General features: G+C 38.0%; 1 long non-coding RNA gene across 2 annotated transcripts in view; it reads left to right on the forward strand.

The window, feature by feature from the left end:
- LOC138110310 (uncharacterized) overlaps nt 1-15,517 on the forward strand; it is a 100,485-nt gene that overhangs the window by 10,631 nt on the left and 74,337 nt on the right. For both annotated transcript variants that reach the window (XR_011150877.1, XR_011150878.1), the window contains exon 2: nt 13,711-13,826. This is a non-coding gene — a long non-coding RNA (uncharacterized lncRNA). The remainder of the gene's footprint in view (nt 1-13,710; nt 13,827-15,517) is intronic.

The raw sequence follows: 15,517 nt of genomic DNA on the forward strand, positions 1-15,517 counted from the left end.
CCCCTAAAGTTCAGCACTGATTAGCAGAGATGTCTGTGCTCGGGGGGCACTGCCTGGCTTCAGGAGCTGCTCTTCGGGAAGTGACAAAGAGATCTTGCTGTTGCTTCTTAAGAGACATCCAGTGAAGTGTCTCAGAATAAGAGCAGAAGCAGTCCTCAGTCACGTTCAGAGAGAGATTGTGATCAGAAATTATTCTGATTGGGGTGAATCTAGGATCTGGATTTAAGTTTTCCTTAAGACATCAACAGTGACACAAAATTTAACAACAAGACAAGTCACCTCTTTGGTATTCCTTTAAAAGAGCATTGTGACAGGTTTTCAGGGATCTTTGCTAATTACAGATCACTAATTTTTCCTTGGATGAAGAAAAACTAAAAATATTTGAATACAGAACTCAAAATAGAGTTGGCTGTGTCCTAGCTGTTGGTACAATATAGTTGCTTATGATATTAATTAATGCAAAAGAAAGAATAACTTAGGTGGGCAGTAAAGGCAGAAGAAATTGCTGAACTTTCAGAAAGTCTCTTTGTCTATTTGATATAACTTTTTATCTCAAAAAGTCTCTTCCTGGGGTGAGCTTTTCATTTTTTGTTATCTAAGTTTCACCAGACTTCTATAATTTAAGTTGCAGTCTCAGTCTCACCACCATTATCTGAACTCACTTTGATAGAAATGCAGAAATAATGTTACAGTGAATCACTTAAATCCAGTGAATGTATTTATGTGTTTTAGAAGATTCAGAGGAAGATGGGCAGAGGAGAAAAAGGAGGAACTGTGCACAGAGAAACATTCTGGTTTGGGCCAAAGGTGCCCCATTTCTCCAGGTCTGTGTGCTGTGATTGGTGTATCTGTGCCTCAGTGGCCATAATTTGTGTAGTGATGAATGCAGGAACAACTGGAAGAGAACAGATGGTGCCCCTGTTCATCTGGATTTTCTTCCAAACAAGATCTTGTAAGTCTCTTGCACCAGATTCTGTTGCTTATCTTTCCATTTTGAATCTTATTCAACTCTAAAACTCTCATTACATTTGATTCAGAGAAACATCATCAGTGTAAAAAAAAAAAAAAAAAAATCACGATTATTTCTGCAATCTGTTAAGTTTTTCTTACAGAGTTACATTAGTATTTTAATATTTTATTCATCTACAGACTTCTCACTTATATCTCTTGGTGAACAGCATGCAACTCCCAGCATCATTCATTCCTTTACTTAATTTTTCCTGCTGTTTCAGAACTTTATGTTCAACTGGGTTGTAAATGTAGCTGAAATAGAAATGCTGAAAACATTTTAGTTCGAAAGAACAGCTCTGCACTCTGATTATTTAAAAATCTCCCCATTCTCCTAAGTTTCAAGAACATATGGCAATTCATCCATGATTATTTTTGCTAAAAATGATTTTAATTTAATGAGTCAATGAAATTAAACATTTCTTTTTCTGGCAGCTGGCTCTCTCACAATTCAAGGTCACTGCACAGCGTTGACATAATTGCACATCCAGTCTGTCCATGTTCTACAGGTGTCAGTGGTGTTGAAAATAAACACTAATTACATATTTTAATGGGTAGCAGAAGTCATATTCAAAAGCAAAACCAGTGGAAACAATGACAAGCTTATTCAAAGTCACTTTTGGGATATCAAGTCCTTCTACTTTGAGGAAAGCACATTTTCCTTATTATTACTGTGTGCATCTCTTCGAATCTTGTGATGAATCTATTTGTTCATTAATTGCTTGACATCATTAAGACTTAAGTGATTCCTAATGATTCATAGCTGAGCTTTCAGCTGGAATATTTCAACAACAAGACTCAGAACACAAATCCCAAACCCTCCAAATAGCATTTAATTTGATAAATCCAGGGGTTATAGTGTGAAAGGAAAACTCTAATAGCTCTAATACGATCAAAAGAAGGGAAAGAAACTAATACAAAAAATGAGAAAACCAAGAGATTCAAACTTTACTTAGTTTAGAGTCTAAAGGTCAGGAAAATGGTATGATTTCTGGAGCTGATGTGCTGCCAAGTGCCTGAGAGGAAAAAAAGTCACTAAGCAACACAAACCTTGAGATTAAAGAAAAATATATATATATTTTTAAAAATCCAGCAGTCCTGAAGGATGGAACAGTGTTGCCCTGAGGTAGCTCTGCCACACTTGGAAGGAATTTATGGCATAAAAATGCCCTTGTAGTGCAAGCCAGCTTTGTTATGTGCCATATCCCTCTAATCACATCAACAGGACCAGCTCTTCCAGCAGCAGGACTGGAGGGCAAGAACAGCGTGTGAAATTAAAGCCAGTGGCAAAACTGTGGGGTGGTCTGGACTCTGCTCCTCTGCATCTACGAGATAGCCATAATGAGAGAGAGGAATGTGTCCTGTTCTCCTCTGCACCACTCCCCAGGAAGGTTTTGATAGATTAAATACTCAATAGAAGGTACCTACACAAAAATTCTGGCAGCATCTAAGGCTGGGTTTGCTGCTGCACTGATTTCAGTAACACACAATCATCTCTCAGCAAAAAAATGTGGGTCTATATTGGAGGGCACTTGGCCTTTTTTATGTAGAGTGACATGTAAATCCTTGCAAACACACAAGCCTTGAAAGAACTCATGTGGAAATTGAAACAAAAGTGAGGGATCTGGAGCCAATAAAAAAAAGAAGACTCTAAACTTGAGAAGAGCTTTTCCTACAATATTTCTTTTAAAGTAAAAACAAACAAAAAAAAAAGGCAGTTGTTTGCTTTTTTCCTCAGATGGTGAGAGAGTTTTGTTTTTAAATAAGATGTCATTTTCAACTAGGAAAACATAAATATTGAATTTAATTGTAACAGCTGTCATTTTCATCTGATATTCGTCTTGTCAGCCATTCTGCTCGCTACTGTAGTTATCTCTGTTTAGCTAACACGTTTCTCTTTTGTGCATTCAAAATGTATAACATTAGAAAGGATTGATGAATATTTTTTTCACATCTGTTATTGGAAAAAGTGTTTTTTTTTTTTTACTTTGAGGACTGGGGAGTCTCACTTTGAGTGCAGGGGGAGAGTTTATTCTTTGTTCTCATATTTGAAGTGCAGGATATTGACTATGATTTTTTCATCTTAAGGCCTCAGAGTTGGTGGGCTGAGATTAGAATTTGGTTCCACAAAATTCTGTGCTGACAAATGAGTCCATTAAATACTGAAACATTATTTAATTAATTGCCCTTTGCTGCTCATTCCATAGTTAAAATTCTAAGCCTTTGTAACAAATGGATAACTCACAGTAAGGACTTGGTATTGAATTTGGCTCCAGTTTCCAAAGCACTTCAGTGTTATTTTTTTTAAGTTATATAATCTAATGTATATTTTATTAATATAGCCTTTATTTGAAAACTGGGCTTTTCAAAGGAATGATATGCTGTGTTGAGCTTCAGAGGTACTTAGAGGTCTCAGATAAATTGTGAATTATCTCTGTAGTAACACATTGAGCCTTTTCCTTGCAGAGAGGCTTTGATCCCAGCCACTTTTTTTTTTTTTTTTTTTTTTTTTTTTTTAAATACTATGTAACCATCTGAACTTCCAGAGTCCTACAATCAAATAAGTACTAAATTCTCTGGTTGAAATTTTGTTGTGAAAGAGATTCCATTAAAAATCAGAGCCTTGTCATATTTGTATGAGCTATATTCCTTTAGCTCTGGCTATTGCATAGTAGTTTGTATTCTGCTGGGAAGGTCTGGGATAACATTTGTATTGGCAAAATTTCCTGCTTTGCAATCTCTGTCGAAAGTGGGGACATTTCACAATGAAAGACATTTTGGGTTTAGGTAGAAGGCATTATCCTTTTCCAGACCACTGCAATGACATTTTCTATTTTATGTATATCCATAACTGGAGCTATCCCCAAAGCCTGGGTCCTCTGCTCTTGCTGGTGGCATTTTGTGTGGTGTTTGGGTTTTTTTTTGGTATGACTCCCCTTTCTGGGTCCAAGAATCCTCAATGTGTGGGGTGTTCCCAAAACATCCATTTGACTCCCACAAAATATCTTTCCTCAGATTTCTCAATGTAATGTAAAATTCAGAATCCTGAACCTGGCAGGGATCCAGAAGTATTTGGGCAGCACTCTCAGGCACGTGGTGGGGACTCCAGGGGCTGTCCTGCCTGGGGCCAGGGGATGGACTTCGATCCCAATGCACCCCTTCCCACTCAGGATATTCTGTGACAATATCTTGTGGTCTGGCTGCTGTGACATGAAGGGCCTCATGTGGTTTTATGATGTGCTGCAAGGAGTAAGTGTGTGCTGCAAGCCAAGTGGTGCAGGTGGGCTTGGCTCTGCCTGTGGTGGGTGACAGCAGATCCTGGAACTCTCGGTGGTTTGTGCCTGGTTGCCTCCAGAGCAGTTTGAGTATGGGCTACCACATTTGCAGGTTGATTGATCAGAGGTTTAGGGTCAGTAGTAAAGTGGATCAGCTTGGTGAAATATGCACAGATGACACCACAAGGCTGAGCTTCACCTTAACCTATGTGGAGCATCCACTGCACTCGAACAAGGTTTGCAAATGCCATCATTGGGATTATGACAGACTGGTTCCTCCAGGCTCATTCTTGCCTAGGCAGGGTCAAGCAGACCCTAATCCCTCATTAAACATCCCTCCTAGGAAAACATGGGAGAGTAATTAAATATACAGAGCAGATTTCATAAATCTCTTTTCTTAGGAAAGTGCAAAGTTTATTTATTAGGAACGCAGCTCTCCGTTCCTTACGTGCACCCAGCAGGAGTCTGTACCACAAAGGGGCTAGAGTGTAATTTTGTGTTGCAAAGTATTTTAAGCAGGGACACAGAATTTGGTAGTTTCACACTTACAAAGGCAGCTAACAGCCTTGCAAAAGAATCTCATTGGCAAAACAATTGATTTCTAACTTCTGGAGCAGAGAACCTTCCCTGCCTAGATCATGTACAATAAAACTGACATCTGAGGGTAGAGCAAAAATATGCTCAGCTTTCCTAATCCCTTGGAGGCTTGTAAAATTACTGTCTGAGAACTATAATGAGAATGGGATAATTTGTGACATTTCCCTCTGCTGTTAGAAGGTATTGATTTTATGACATTTTCATTTCTTATTATGTATTACGAGCATAAGACATCCGAATGTTAATATCAGATGCACAGAATAAACAAGGATGGTGCCAGGTAGCACTTTATTTATTTCAATTATTTTTCAGTTTTATGCTGTAGCTATTTTACCAAATCCCTGCAGGCTGTTAGCAGATAAACAATCACTCCTAAACTCTGAGAATTCAGAATTAGAGGAGGCAGCCCATACATAAACTTATTTCTTCCATGAAGTCTACCAGCCAAGAGAGATAACTTATCATCACCATGCTGAGTTTTGACCTCCCCTGTTTTATGTAAGATATTCAATTTTTCAGCCACATTGTCTGTCTAATTTAGACTGTTAATGCCTTGGGGTTGTTGTCATCTGCCTCCTGACATGGGAGAGAGTTGCTGCAAATGCTAATGCACTCACAATAGGTCCAACAGTGCCACTGGTGTTCAGCCCTGCTGCATCTTACCTGTCAGGTCTTTCTGAAGGTTAAATTCCCTCTCCAAGTGGGACAACCACCAGGATAAGGCTATGGAGAAGCTATCTCATCAAGACTATCTTGGAATTCTTCAAGTTTTGTTTGACCTCTTAGCCATAGAATAGTGCAGTCCTATAAGCAGCTTTGCTCACAGCTGTGTCTGGGATCACTGCAAATACATATTTTGGGTTTCTGGTGAGATCTGTGTGTCTCTCCTCTGTCCATCATGTCACAATGATGAGTTGCACCCAAGGAGTGCAAGAGAAGGGTGTGCAGATCAAGGAGTTCTGGCAAAACCCTTGGGAGGCTGAAATGTATATTGCTGAAAAGAGAGACAGGGAATGAATGAAAATCTGCCAGAGAGAGGCACTGCCCGGGCTCGGCTGTGGCAGTGCAGTTATGCTCTCAGTAAATGCATGGCAGGAGAGTACTCACCACACCCAAGGTGCTACAGAATCCTGGTTTTGTGCCAGCACATAAGAGAAGCATTTATAATATCTGTGTTCAAGGCCAGCTTGGGTGGAGCTCTGAGCACCCTGCTCTGGGCTCCCATTGGCACATCCATCTCTGGATGCTGGGGACATGAGCAGTGTGAGCAGAAATATATTTTCTCCTTGGCCATCTGCATTTAAATTGATGCATTATATGAAAGAGCACAAGCTGACCCAGGACACAAAAAAGTTATCCTACAGTTGGTGTGGATAGAACGGATTTCAAGGGCTTGTTTGTTTTTTCTGTTGGGTTTGGTTGGGATATTTTCATTTTGCTGTAGGGGAATTCATAGTGAGTGGATAATATTTTACAAAAGTAAGAACTGAGGAGTAAAGAAAAAGAAATTGCTATTTTTATGCCTTGTGAAGTTGACTAAGTTATAGATATTGTACGTGAGCTATATTTATATCAAATTTATAGAGAGCTTTCTCACAGAGCAGGGTAGTGAAGAGAAGGGAAAAACAATATCATAATAGGGTCAGAGCATGAGAGAATAACTGAATTGTTCAGAAAATAAAGACACACTGGGATCACAAAAACTGGGATATCAGAAACATTCAAAATACCATTCACAAAGTATCAGTCCCTTGTGGGGACTTTAAATGACCCAAGCTGACTTTGTCTGAAATACAGCTTTTATAAAGAAAATGCTAGAACCAGGGAAAAACTTTCCTTGGATCCTTTAACAATAAGGTCTGAAAATACAATGTTATTGAAATTCTTTTTATGTCTACTTCAGAAACAAAATCATTTTGGTTTTCTTTAAAGAAAAGGATTGTGTAGATTTTATCTGACTTACACAGTGTAATCATATTTATATCATAATTTTCTGGTTTGTAACAATACCCTTGTAAATATTCAGTTCTCTTTCAATATAAATACTTCTATTTCTGGGGGTCACAATTTGATGTGAGTGCAAATTACTTTAAGCAGCAGGGGGCCAAGCCATAGATATGTATTCAGATTTGGACCCAGCTACTAAAGTAGAATATTTAAATGTTCAGAGGGAGTTTTCATGTTGTTATGGAGCTGGAGAACAAAAACCATCAAACACGCACAAATTCCACATTGTGCTTTCAGAAGGAGACACAAAGAGAGAAAAAGAAGGCAAGAGAAAGAAAGGAAGAGAAGAAATAATGTTTATGTGCATTTCTTAGCTGGAATTTCTCTCTAATACCACAGTGCTCAGTTTGAGCTTGTCTTGAATACGCTCAGCAAGGAATATTTGATTCTTATAATTTTAGCCTAATGTTGTTGTTTCCTTCCTACGTGGGGAATGTAAATATCCACTCTTTGGGCTGGACCTTACCCTTGTCTGTTCAAGGGGTTTGCCTGCACATCCCTCTGTGTTCTCTCCACAGACATTTGTAGCAATCAGAAAGACCTTTGCCAAAATCTCAAAGAATTGCTGAGAGTTCCATTAGGAAAAGTTGCCAGGACTGGGGGGGGGGTTGAGGGGAGAACAACAGATGAGCCACTTATCATTCCAGTGGAGAAAAACCTAATGGGCATTCCTAGTCCTTCACCAGTGGAGAATCCACAGAGGAAACTTGCAGCTGCCTGGTGATGGGAAAAACATTGATTAATTAATGCCCTTCTGCATTAATTGATATTGCAGCAATCCAGGCATCAACCATTTCTACCTCCCTTCTGTGATGTCTTTCTGTATCAGACACATGTGCAGCTATGCTCCCATGGATAGTGGGAATAGCAGGAACTTCTGCCATGACTCTACTGGAAAACTCCCATTTGCCCCCAAAATGCATTCAGAGGAATTTCCACTCTTTAAAGATGCTCAGTTCTGCATGGCTGGTTCCTGGTAGGAATTACCAGAAGGAGTTTTCCAGAGAATCCCTCTTTAGTGGGAGGTTGATTGACCAGATCTCTTTTCAGTTACTGTGAGACTCTGATGTGGAATTTAAAAGTTTCAAATACAGAGATATAAACCAAAACTCAAACAAGTGGAAAGCAGTGCTTAGTATAGAATAAAACCCAAATTCATAGATATTATCAAAATAACTAATACTACTAAAGCATTATCACTATTCCTCTCATCAAGAAGGAATGGAAGTAAATCCTGCAAAAAGAGCAGCCTGGGCTCTCTGGGTGTGGAACTCAGAGGTGGTAAAGAGGAAGCAAAGACGAAGGTTTTTATGAAAATAGCACCTATTGGAACATCAATATGTCAAAGCAGAACAAGAAAATGGTTTCCTCCGATGGTAAAAGGAAAAAAGCTTTGCCTAAAAAAGTGTGAGAGGAAAGCAGGGGGTAGAAGAAAGTGGATTTGGAAGATATTTACCACCTTAGATGATTTCAGCAAGCCAGCCTTTTAGCTCTAGCTGTCTTGAGTATTTGAAACTAAATGTTTTGTGCAGGAAATGAAAATAGGTTGATTAAGCTTATTCTCATTCTCCCGCCATGCATCCCGTGTGTCACTGTGACACCCTGTGATGGAGAGCTGCTACAACGCACAGGTAATAGATGGGAAATTGTTTCAGGCCCTGGTGCTTCTGGTGTCTGATTATGATCTAGGTTAGCAATCACAGAAATTGCTGCTGAGAGTCATCTGCAGCTCACCCATCCCCTCAGCTGCTTGCTGAAGTCGGGGGGTCTGTGTGCTGCAGCAAGGCATGAGCCATAAAGGAGCTATTTATAATGAACTCCTGCAGATGAGGCTTATTTCTCGAACTCCTTCACGTGGATTATGGCTTGTGAAGACAGGGAAGAAGAGTTAAACTGGAGTGTTATGTAAGCCACTGTCTGCCCAGGACATGTGGCACAATTTCTTGTTGGACGCAGATGCTGTCGGAGCAGCACCCAGCGCCCACAAAGACACTGCCAGTTGTGTGCTGACATTACAGGCAGGGCATAATTAGTCACTCTAGATCTACTTTCACTTCATTTTGGCAATTAGGGGGTTGAACAAGAGAAGGCTGTGGAGGAACTTGACTGCTTCAGTTGGAAGGCAGCTGAGAATTGAGGAGTGTGTGTTCCTTGGCACCTCTTCCGAGTTCGGTTTAAACTCAACTGGCACTGAACTAACAGGTTTGCTGGAGGATTTCATCACAGATATGCTGAAGTGTCTGCTGTAAATTGAAGTAGGTTAAATGTATTAGAATTTAAGAATTCCACAAAGTTTCATTTCAATAATTTAGAAAATATAGTGTTATCATTTGTGTGCAATATTTATGGTAGTGTGTCATGTGAATGAGGAAAGGAGAGGAAAAAATCCAGACCCTGAGAACATTATGGAAATTATTCTTTGCAGATATTGTCATCTTTGTCTTCTATACCAAACTCTATTTGCATGACCTAATATTATTATACTAATCAGAGCAAACCCTCCCCAGAGATGAAATGCTGCATGGCTCAGTCTCTTACTGAGGAGATTGCAAACTGAGAAGCTTTCACTGCACATATTTCACGTGTTAACATCCCAAATCCCAGCATCCTTTTCATTATGGGATTTTCTCACTGTGTCTATGTAGTATTAAATATCTTTCATTCCTATTTGTCTTCTAGCTGAAATGAGATGTTACCTAGAAACTTAGAGGCTGATTGTCTACCTCCCTACTGACAGATGCAGTGACTAAGTAAAGGGAATAAATCTTTTTTTCTAGCTCTTTAATTAAATATCTACAGCTATTTGAACCCTGGGAAGCAACTAAAATGTTTCCCATAATGATAAAGACTGAGCAAGATCTATTTCTCCTGACTTTGATTTCTATTTTTTTTCTTTATTTTTTTTCCTAAATTCAAGTTATTACAGCAGAAATTGTTCATATAAACAACTTTAGATAATGGGGTTTTTAAGACACCTTCTGGGTGACTTCCTGAAATTAAATTAAGACTACGAAGAGTATAATTTGGATTTCACAGAACATATTTTGCTACCACTCCAATTATTTACTTCAACTTGTTCCGGCCTGTTTATGTAAATATAAATTCACAAATATTTGAAAGCAACATGTAATAAGGAGAAACAAGAAGTCAAAAATATCTTTATTCAGGTCCCTTTCAGGAAAGGTATAACAGCTTCTTATTGTCCATAATTTGAGTTTTAGACAGAAGGCTTGAAATAGCTGAAAAATGTTAATGGTCATTAACATTTAATGTTAACTTATATCTTAAGATATATTTTTTCTGTAATTAAGTTCTAATCTCAAAGACAATCAATTCTGACATATGTACATACACATGGGAGATTCCCAGTAGTTAAAAAGTGTATTAATGCTTATTTAACACTTTTATAAAATGGATACATTTGTGCATCCACATCAGTTTTTAATTCCTTCCTGAGATGGTTTCATTCAAGCTCTCATCAAAGACAGGCACACATGAAACCAATGTAGTTTTTATTTCTCTGTCCATTGATATTTAAACAGTTTTCATTCAGACATGAGAAAATAGCTATTTTATGGGCAATATGCTCCCATGATTCTGATGCCCACAGAACAATTGTGTTTTAATTAAGAGGCAGGATGATTTTCCTGAATTCTGCTTTCAGTGTCTCTCTCATTTGTAGAGAAGCTTTTCTTTGCTGATGCACTGACTCAGAGAAGCAGACCCCACCCTCTGAGTAGAAGTTCTAGTTAAATCTGATACTATTAAAAAAAAAAAACAAACAACAAACAACCAAAAAAAAAAAAAAACCTAAGAAAACAACCAAACCACCCCAAAAGCAGAGGCAGGGAAAACTTTAGGTGCACACTTGACTGGGTCAGTCAGGCTACCTGTGGAGCTGGGCATGAATTCAGGTGTGAATTCACACCAGGGCAAAGAACCTCCTCAGGTTTAATGAACTCCACACAAACACCAGGGAAGTGCTCCAGGGAAGGAATACATTCCATTTCCATTACTTCCACACTCATGAAATGAGTGACTGCCTAATGTAGTTGGATAAAACCTTTGAGATGAAAAAAAAAGAGGTTTTTTGGTGCACCTTAGAACCCTGGTGTGGCCAGGGGATGGCTGGGAGATCTGGGCAGGGATTTGTCTGCAGCCACAAAGCTTTAAATGAATCAGGGCAAACAGTCTGGACTGCTCCATCATGAACTCCAACACTTCTAAACATAAGGAAGAACACCCTGGAGACTTCCAGTTCACTCTGAGGGTTTGGTTGGATTTTTTTAAGCCAAAGTTTTTAATGAAAAGAAAAAAAACCTTATTCCCCCCCGCCCCCCCGTGAGATATTTTACTTTTTCCACCCCACAACCCCATTTAGGGAATTTTTTTAGTTCCCAGTGTGTGTTGCACACCCTCATACCTTCCCCAGCACCTGGTGGAGAGAAAAAGTCTTTGCAACCAGAGAGTGCAAACAGCAGAGCTGTCATTTGTTAAATTGGGCATTGTCTCATTAAATTTCTGTGTAGTGCTGGGAAAGATTAGGAGGAGAGTGACAGATTCAACTCCACAATCCCACAGAAAAGTTTAGCTGAGCTCTTGAGGGTAAATGGACACTAATTTCTGACAGCCATGGGGACTGGATGTCCCTGCAGCTCACGGAGTATCCCAGGCACAAAGCAAACATCCCGTGCCGTGTGCTGAAAGGAGGATGAAGAGATAAGCCAGGAAGGATGAGAGAAACTATTTTCTTTTATGACTTGGTCTTTTTCTGTGCTGAGGGATATCCTTATCAAACAAACCAGTCCAGCAATGTGAAATGTGCCTTGAACACTCTGTCAAAATCTGAGTCTAAACCAAAGGCTTCTCAGGTTCAGAACTTCCCTTTTTTCCGCCTTTTAGGCTGTCATATCACAGGAAATGGAAACATGGCAGTGCTATTACCAAGGAAATCATCCTGGGCTCCAGAACCAGATTCTGCTGTGAAATATTCAGGTTGAATTCTAGGCCAGAGCAAGAATAGAAGTGAAGGAAGATTTCTATGAAATCTGAGTCATAATTGGACTATGTAACATTTCTCTGTGAACATTTAAATTCTCTAAACTTTGACTTCATCTGAATACAAAATTCCTTCACTTTCATTCTGTTTTGTGGAATGAAACAAAAAAAAAAACAAACCACAAAATAACCCCAGATATTTTAATATATATCCCTTTTTCTTTAAACAGGTGGTAGAAAAAGAGAAAGCCATGCTTTCTCTTGGAAGATAACAATGTGCAGTGCAAATACTGTCAAATTTAGAGGTCAAGTGTTTAAAGTGTTGTCCCCTGTGGGAAAACATGCTTGGTGTTGTTGGTAGGTGGAAGTAATTTGTTAGAGCTGGAAAGTGGCCACAGTGGTATAAATCAAAGATAACCTGGTAGACCATAAACACCCTTTTGTAACTGTGGAGTGTATTTTTAATTTGACACTGGTGGGCTGTGAACAGGCAGCTCAATTGTCCTTTTGGGCCTTCTCAAAGGTAAGCAGGGAAAATGTGGGACTACATTTTTTTTATCTGTTTAAGAAAATAAACTTGTTTATCCACAACAAAGCTGCCCTGGAAATTAGAGAAATGTGGAAATATAGGAACCACAATACTTTTAGGTTTTCAACTTGTCACTATATTCTTAAGTGTAGCTGCACTATCTCACAGCAGTTTGTAGTGTTTATTATTTGTTCATTTAATACCCCAAATTAACTGGGGGGTAGATGAGAGCAGCCTCTTTGCTTTGGTGTTAGAGGAGAAAAAAATCAGGCAAGGAATTAGTCACAACCACGTTGTTTTTATTCTGCCTGGTTTTTGCTACACCAGGAGCAGTAATGGTCCACAAAGAGATTCTTCTTTGACTGAAGGCTGCTCTTGGTAGTTTTAACAAGTTATAGTTAATAATTCAACTTAAACAAGATTCACTGTCATAAAACTAGTCAGCTGAACAATTGTTTTCTGATGTATACAGTCTGTGTTGGTTTTCTATCTAAATGCTTAAACACTTTTTTAAGGAACTCCTGTAGACAAAATTTATTTTAACGAATTTTCCTTTGTGTTAATAGATTTTAAAATAAATCTGTTCATGTGATTAGTGTGTGAAATGGCTTTTAAATAAGATCTGTTTTATCAAATTCATAAAATGTGTGTTTGGTTTTGGTTTCATGAGGCAAAATATTTTAGTCATCAGTAGAAGAATGATACTTGGCTGATAAAGAACAGCTTCTCATTATGTTCATATGTTTCACAATACTCATAAGTGAAATTTAACTCACCAAAGGCCAAATCCTCTGGAAAGGGCAACAAATAATTAATTACTCACAGATGTGAGCATTTTAGGAAGTCTGGGTTTCTGATAGTGCCAGAAACCTGAAAAGTAGGAAAAAGTGGAAGAACTATAATTCTTTGACAAGTTCGAATGATTCTTTGGCTAATTTATGATGGTTTATTTGGCAAGATTCTTCACGATTTTTAAAAAGCTTGGAATTCTCGTGAAGTTTCTGGAATGCAAAGGGATTCACAAAGGAAAAAACCCAAAGTTGCATTAGTGTGTGTGATAGAAGTTCTTGTTTCCAAAACAGTATGGAAAGCCTTGGGTTGTGCTTGGCCTGCTGAAATTCCAGGCTCATCTAATAATCCCATCTTTTTTAAAATGCTGTGATATCACTGGAATAGGTGAAATGCCAGATATTTTTAGCTCCTCAAAATTATGGCACCTTGGATTAAAGACTGTTGGATGGCCTTAACAGCCTGACTTTTTTAAATGCAGTTTTTTCCTCCTCTTCTAATCCTTAGGATTTGTCTTCAGAGGTGCTGCCAGGCAGCTGGGTGGGAGCCAGCTCTTGTTCAGGAACTTTGGGGCAAATTTCTGTGTCATAACCCGAGGGTGCTGTGTCCACATCCTGGCTCAGGTAAGGCAGAGGTGTCTCTTCATTTATCTGTTGCTCTGTTCCAGCACACAAAGAGCTTTAATTGCCTTGGAAATATACTTGGAAGTATAAATGAAGTATTTGTGGAAATGAGTTTTCGTTGTTTTTCTGAAAAAAATATTTTCCTGGAATTCTCTCTATACTGTTTTACTAAAAAAAAAAACCCAAACAAAAATAAAAACCATAAATATTTTATAATATTCCTTTACAACTCTTCCAAAGATGTTGTGGAAGGTACAGCTTTTAGTGTAGTGCTGTTGTCAGAGAGATGTGTTTGCCCAGCAGATTCAGTGCAGGGTGGATGGAGAGTTTGGATTTAGATTGTGTGGACCCTGTTCTGGTGGTCTAAAGATGGACTTTAGTTTTTCCAACTCTTCGGGGTAGCAGAGTTGTGTCTCTTCTGGCAATGATGAATTTAATGAAGTCTGATGTTATATTATGGTGTGTTAAGTTAGAAATGTAAAGTTTTTTCACAAACGTGAAAAAATAATCAGTGAATAATATAACCAGCTGAATTGAAAAGACCAATTGCTGGATTTATTCCTAATTTCTATTATATTTCAATTTACATTCTTTAGAATACATTAGGATACTAAGCACTACTAAGTACTATATATTTGGAAAAGAAATTTACTTGGGTGTGATGTGGTGTGAGACTTTTGGGCATTTCACAGAATTCTTCCTTTTGGACCTTGAAAATTGTGTTTCCAGGTACTCTCTGAGAAACTAGAAATTATGGCTCTACAGGAATAAAGTGTGACTGTGGAAGTGAGAGAACAGAAATAATATTGACATCTAGACAGAGATCTTTAGATTTGATTAAGAAGTTAGCAACAGTGGGAGGGGGAAATCATTTTATTAAAGACAAAAATTGGTCCAACAATGAAACTTATTCTGACTTCAAATAAATCAATATTTTGAGATATCTAATTTTTGATAACATAATTTTCCTTCAAGTCCTGATAACTTCTGAATCTGGATTGTGAATGGAACCAACTTGTTTAGGGAAATAATATTGTTCAACAATGATACAACAATATATTAATAAATTAGCTATTAAATAGTCTGTGCTTTTAGTGTAGGTCAAATAAGGAAGACTATTGGCACATGTTATTTAGATGAAGGACAGAAAAAGGAACTTAAATCAAAATTAGTTGCTCCTTCTGCCAGTGATTTGCCAATGCATCTGGAACAGTGTACTGTTAAAGATATAGATATAAGATAACTTATAGAAATGAAAACAAAACAGTTGATAAGTGAAGTCATCCTTAAGTAGAAGAACAATAAAGAGACACAGAGAGAAAATTAACTGGAAGAAAAGAATTTCCTACATCAAAGACAATATCCTGTACTTTTCTGTACTTTTGGTGTACTAAAATCAAATGCTTTCAAGAAATAAGCACAAAATGAAATATTCTAGTAGCTAGATGTTGATCTTCACTGATAATTAGTTTTTAATTTGAAATGATATCTCAAATTTTCATCATAATGGTTTGCCTAGTGCAAGCTTATGAAGGTGGTAGAAACAGTGTGAGAAAGGAAGATATTTAGATACCTTTCTTCAATAAAAACTAATTTTAGTTGAGTTACCTGCAGGTCTTTAACTTCAGACAGAATGGTGAATGATGATTTTCTTTGAAAAAGAGATCACTTTTAAGTCCTTAAATTTTTCT

The sequence above is a fragment of the Aphelocoma coerulescens genome, chromosome 4A (genome assembly GCF_041296385.1).
Source record: "Aphelocoma coerulescens isolate FSJ_1873_10779 chromosome 4A, UR_Acoe_1.0, whole genome shotgun sequence".
In the NCBI taxonomy this organism is placed as follows: domain Eukaryota; kingdom Metazoa; phylum Chordata; class Aves; order Passeriformes; family Corvidae; genus Aphelocoma; species Aphelocoma coerulescens.